A 6,567-nucleotide genomic window follows, 5' to 3' on the forward strand; every position below is an offset into this window, starting at 1 on the left:
CAACCAGGACTGTGGAATTGTCTTGTCTTATGCCTTCAAGTTGTCTCCGACCCATAGCGATGCCATGGACACATCTCTGCTGCAGGAAGCAGCGTGGCTCAGTGGAAAGAGCATGGGCTTTGGAGTCAGGACTCATGAGTTCGAATCCCAGCTCTGCCACTTGTCAGCTGTGTGACTGTGGGCAAGTCACTTAACTTCTCTGTGCCTCAGTTCCCTCATCTGTAAAATGGGGATTAAGACTGTGAGCCCCACGTGGGACAACCTGATTCCCCTATGTCTACCCCAGCGCTTAGAACAGTGCTCGGCACATAGTAAGCGCTTAACAAATACCAACATTATTATTATCTCTCCCAGAACGCCCCATCTCCATCTGCAATCATTCCGGTAGTGTATCCACAGAGTTTTCTTAGTAAAAATATAGAAGTGGTTTACTACTGCCTCCTTCTGCACAATCAACTTGAGTTTCTTCCCTCAACTCTCTCCCATGCCGCTGCTGCCCAGCATGGGTGAGTTTTGATTTGTAGCAGATTGCCTTCTACTCACTAGCCACTGGCCAAGCTAGGAATGGAATGGGTAGGCCTCTGCTTGACTCTCCCTTCCATAGTTGAGACTGATAGAGTATTAGAAACTTTCCAGGTGCCACCCTGAGAGGGACTGTGGAATTAGGAAGATCCAAATCCTAGTTTGGGTGACTATGTCAAGTGAGCTGATAGTTGTGAAACAGTAACCAAGGGCTTTTGAAAACTTCCTCAAAGGAAATTTCATAAAGAGAGAGAGCAGTGGAAGTTAACACTATCAACAAGTTCTGTTACTTGCTGAGTGGAAAACCAATCAGAGGAAGATTGGCAGAAAGGGGGCATGTACTAGCCAACAGGGGAAAAATAATTTTATATGGAATAAATCAGAAGGAGAAAGTGTGATTTTTAGGCATATATGGAAAGTCTGAAACCTGTTAGTTCTTGAGTGATCAAATCTACCTTTTCTCCCATATCTTCTACCTCTAGATCCACTATGATCCAACCCACACACTTTGATCCTCTAACATTAAAATATCTGCATTTTGATAATGTAGTAATCATGCCCTCCCTCCTGCATGCAACATTCTCAGCCTTCATATTTTTCAAGCGTTTACTATGTGTCAGGGACTGAGCTAAGCACTGGGATATATACAGGCTAATCAGGTTGGAAACAGTTCATGTCCTACATGGGGCTCACAATATTAAATCCTCATTTTACAGATGAGGTAACTGAGGGACAGAGAAGTGAAATGGTCACGAGCCCCCTGTCTCATACCAACCAGGACTTTCCTGGATCGGGGGGGAGTCTCAGTGACACATAGTGGAATCAAACCATGCCACAAAGGTTACTGTGGAAAGGTTTTTTTTTAACTTAGTTTCACCAGTGTACAAGGGAATGACACATACATGCACTCACTTATTCCACCAAGGGTCCATTACCAGTCTGCTGGTCAAGGGAATCCATTCTGCCAATGCTTCTTGGTTCTGCTTCCAAGTGCAGCTGCCTTCTGCTGTTTGAATGCTGCTCCTCTCCTGCTGCTTCTTCTCTACAAACTCTGTTCCAGACACTTCCCTCTGCCTGCCAGAGAGAGCACTTTTTATCTGCCTTAGACATCACAGCTGTAGTTCCATGTGGCAGTCATTGATTGGTCCAGGCCCCTTACCAGGTAGAACAGAGAGAGAAGGCCATGTTTCCCTCCAGGCTCTGCCCCCACAGATCGGCAATCACCTCTCTCAGGTAGAGCCCATCAGAACCTTCAATAGCCTTTTCCTTGTTGTTGTTGACAGGATCACCAACAGTCACTACTAAGGCAGCTTGTTGTGGGCTCACCACAGAAGTGACTTGCCCGAGCTCACACAGCAGAAAAGTGTCAGCACCAGAATTAGAACTCAGGTCTCTGTCTCATTTGCCTGTGCTCTATCCATTAGGCCATGCTGTTTCTTCAAATGTGACATACCAGCACTTTCTGCATCTTCCAACCCCTACCAAAAGCATATCTTCTCCAGGAAGTCTTCCTTGACAGGTATCTCATTTCCCCATTCTATTTTCCCTCCTTAGTGGGTCACCTATGTACTTGAGTCTGTATCTGCTGAGCACTTGGGCATTCAATCCACCTCCACCCTCACAATATTTAAAAACATGTTCTTATATTCTAAGGTCTGTTTCCTCCTCTAGATTGTAAGCTCCTTAAGGGCTGCAATCATGACTACTTAGTCTACTGCAGTCTTTCTGAAGCAGTGTGGCTTAGTGGAAAGAGCCCAGGCTTGGGAGTCAGAGGTCTTGGGTTCTAATGCTGGCTTTGCCACTTAGCTTTGTGACTTTGGGCAAGTCACTTGGGCAAGGCAAGCAAGGCAAGGCTTCTCTGTGCCTCAGTTACCTCATTTGTAAAATGGGGTTTAAGACTGTGAGCCCCACATGGGACAACTTGATTACCTTGTATCTACCTCAGGGCTTAGAACAGTGCCTGGCACATAAGAGGGGCTTAACAAATATCATCGTTACTATTTTATTATTATTTCCAAAACACTAAGTAGGGTGCTCTGCAAACAGAAAGTACTAAATAAATACCACTGACTGATTGAATGCTTCCCTAAGAGAGTGTCTGTGGTGAATGATGCTTCAAGATGCTGATGGGAACTGCCCAAGGAGAGAGCCCTGGGATGGAAATATATAGGCTTTGAATACAGGAAGTTCAACTACTTTGTTACTCTCATAGTTTTAGGGTAAGGAGATTTGGTATCCAAATTTTTTCTTTTGTACCCTTGAAAAACAAATGCTCACCCTTTATGCTTAAAGAATCAGTGTGGACCACAAAGAAGCAGATCCTGGACTTGGGACCTAGAGGAGCTGTGTTCTAATCATAGTTCCTCTGGTTATTTGGTGCATTATCTTTAACTGTGCCTCAATGTCCACACCTGTAAAAATGGGAATAAATGCCTATTCTCTCCCCAACTTCAACTGTGAGCCTATTTGGGACAGGGACCACATCTGACCTGATTAGCTTAATACAGTCCTTGGCACATATTAAGCACTTATAAATACTATCACTACATATATTAACTGATGACTATAACTTGTGTGTTGGGATCTATCAGGTTGCTGAAAAAAAAAATCCCAAAAGCTTGCTGGAACTTAAAGTTATTTGAGTATATACAGGGAGGAAAGCCTGGCCAAACCTCTCTGCTGTCAGTCACTAACTTTCTGGAAGCATGTTCTATAATAATAGTTATGGTATTTGTGAAATGCTTACTATTCCCCTTACAAGCTCTGTAGTAAAGGTTGGGGATAGATGTGAAATAATGGACACAGTCCCACATGGGACTGGTAGTCTAAAGCGTAGACTAAAGCATAGACTTTAGGTAGTCTAAAGCATAGAGTCGAGAGTGGAGACTTAAGTTTACTGCATGGAAGGAGGCAATGGTAAACCACTTCTGTATTGTTATCCAGAAAACTCTGGATACACTTCCAGAACGACTGCAGATGGAGAGTGGGCCCTTCTGGGAGAGATGTGTCCATGGTGTCGCTATGGGTCGGAAGCAACCTGATGGCATAAAGACAAGACTTATCTGCCCCAGGCCCTGTGGCTCATCACTGAATATCCTTTTACCATCTTCTAGACTGTAAGTTCATTGTGAGCAGGAAAAATTTCTATTGTATTGTTATATTGTACTTTCCCAAGTCCTTAGTACAGTGATCTGCACAGAATAAGTTCAATAAATATGATTGACATCCTTTAAAATTATGAACTATGGTGGGTGTTTTATGGTATTTCTTAGGTACTTACTATGTGTCAAGCACTGTTTTGTGTGCAGGGATAGATACAAATCAATCAGGTCCAACAATCCCTGTCCCTTATAGGGCATAGTTTATGTTGAAGGGAGAACAGGTATTGAATCCTCATTTTACAGTTGGGGGAAACACAGCAGGCAAGTGTGAGAAACAGTGTGACCTAATGAAAAGAGAATGGGCCTGGGAGTCAGAGGACCTGAGTTCTAATCCAAGGTCTGCCACTTGTCTGCTGTGTGACCTTGGTCAAATAGCTTAACTTTTCTGTGCCTCAGTTATCTTAGCTGTAAAATGGGGATTAAGACTGTGAGCTCTAATTGGTACAGGTATTCTGTTTAACCTAATTATCTTGTGTCTACCCCAATACTTAGTGCGGTATTATGCACATAGTAAGCAGCTTAACAAGTACCATAAATAAAAAGTGAAGGAGCTGGAATTAGAACCCAGATCCTTTTTACTTCCAGGCCCATACCCTTTTCACTAGACCATGCTACTTCCCAGGATCAGGCTAGTGAATACCTCCAATTCTCCCATGACATGAGGGTTAAATTCTTAAGAAACCTCACAATGAAGAAGCCTTACTATGTAGGGCTTACCCATCCCAAAGCAACCAACATGGGCATAAACCACATCCTGGATAATGCGATAAACCTAGTCCAAACAAGCCTGTGTTGTCAGAAAATTGTTCCCTAATTGCCTGATTATGTTTTCAAGAAAATGTGTACACTCAATATGGCAGAAAAATGTATAAAAATTCTATTATGCTCCACTAACGTGACAGCTTCTCAATCTCTCAGTACCATCATCTTTGACCCCTTGGCAACTCTGCAATGCAATTTCACTTTTAAAAAAACAGCTCTCTACTTTCATGGGATTCCTGCCAAATTTGACTGGAGAAAGGAAACTTGCCCCAGATTGTCACTTATCAGGGAGCTTCACTAAGGTCACCACAGATAAATGGGTAAAATATTTGTCACCGCTGGCTGAAAACAAGATCTGGAAAAGTTGCAACCAGCTGCCCCAAAGGGGATGATATGGTGTTTAGGGACCTGTTTTGACATTAAATTCTTGGCCTCCCTGGAGCCATGAGAGGATAGAGCATGGGCCTGGGAGTCAGAAGGTTGTGGGTTCTAATCCCAGTTCCACTACTTGTCTGTTGTGTGATTTTGGGCAAGTTAGTTTGCTTCTTTGTACCTCAGTTACCTCATCTGTAAAATGGGGATTAAGACTGTGAGCCCTGTGTGGGACAGGGACTGCATCTAACCCAATTATTCTATATCTATCCCAGCACTTAGTTCCTGGCACAGAGTAAGCACTAAGACCATCATTATTATTAAGAGAATGAAGACTAATAATAACTGTGGTATTTGTTTACTGTTTACTATATTCTAGGTACTACCCTACGTGCTGGGATGGATCCAAGCAAATGGGTTTCTATCCCATAAAGGGCTCACAGTCTTTATCCCCATTTTATAGATGAGGCCACTGAGAAGTTAAGTGACTTGCACAAAATCTCACAGCACACAAGTGGCAGAGTCAGGGTTAAAACTCTGGTCCTTTTTGCCCTCCAGGATACCGCTCTAACCATTAGACATGCTCCTTTGAGCTGAGATGAGGTAAGTCCCACTTGGGTAATGTGAGCTGATTCCCCATGTGGTACAGGACTTAGTACAGTGTCTGGCATGTAGTAAGTGCCTAACAAATACTATATTATTGTTTTGTTTTAATTAATTTCACCAGAAACACCTATTAGTTTGGTTTTCCAATAGGGTTTTGTTCTATATCACTTTTTTTTTCTTTTACATTTCCACCCTCTCAGTGTACTGGCTGCATCTGATTTTTTGCAGCTCCCATTCCAGGGACAATTGAACTATTCCACCAACACATAGGCTTTTGGATCTGTCTCTGGCTACTGCATCGGTCCAGGCAGCCTCTCTACTGAGCAGGAATGCTTTTTCCTGGAGGACCTTCCTTCTTTCGGACCTTTGCATCCACCAGATGCTTTGCAGTGGAAAAACCATGAATGGACTAAGCACTGTGTTAACCCAGCTACTATACTTGGTCCACCTACCTCTGCCTCTTCACAACCCCTCCATCTCCATTGACGCTCTGGGACCTCAACATCCACATTGTTGATATTTGCCAATTCAAGCACTTAGCACTCCACCCCTCAGTAAATATGATTGAATGAATTCCCCGGCTGCCTGCTCCCATACTAAAACCGATGCCTCTCAGTCAATCATATTTATTGAGCACTTACTGTATGCAGAGCACCTTACTAAGTACTTGGGAGAGTACAACATAAACAGAGTTGGCAGACATGCTCTCTGCCCAAATCAAGTTTACTCTTGCCTCTGACCCCACCTGCCAGCAGACATATGCTGGATTTTAAAATTACTCTACCTTCCTCTGCTTCCAAACTCCCCAACTTTGATTTGCCACACTCAAATAATAATCTCCTAGTGTGCTACCAGAAACTCCTCTCCATAGGACTCAAGGCACCAAATCAGCTCTCTCCACAATACTTATCCTTGATGCTCTCTCACTTTAACCCAGCCCACACACTTCATTCTTCCAATACTACTCTACTCACTGCTCTTCACTCTTGCTTCAGTTGCTGAAAGCCCCTTGCTCATTCTCTCCCTCTTTCCTGGAACTCCCTCCCCCTGTGTATTTGACAGACCTACATTCTCCCCACTTTCAAAGCCTCCCTGAAATCTTATCTGCCCAGAAAGCCTTCCCTGGACTAAGATCTCATCTCCC

General features: G+C 43.5%; 1 non-coding gene across 1 annotated transcript; it reads right to left on the bottom strand.

Annotated features, from left to right (window-relative positions):
* Positions 1 to 516: 516 nt before the first annotated feature.
* LOC114809267 lies at positions 517 to 654 on the bottom strand. The gene has a single exon (XR_003757055.1). It is a non-coding gene; the product is annotated as a small nucleolar RNA SNORA7 (small nucleolar RNA).
* Between the last annotated feature and the right edge of the window lie 5,913 nt (positions 655 to 6,567).

This window comes from Ornithorhynchus anatinus, chromosome 2 (genome assembly GCF_004115215.2).
Source record: "Ornithorhynchus anatinus isolate Pmale09 chromosome 2, mOrnAna1.pri.v4, whole genome shotgun sequence".
Classification (NCBI taxonomy): Eukaryota; Metazoa; Chordata; class Mammalia; order Monotremata; family Ornithorhynchidae; genus Ornithorhynchus; species Ornithorhynchus anatinus.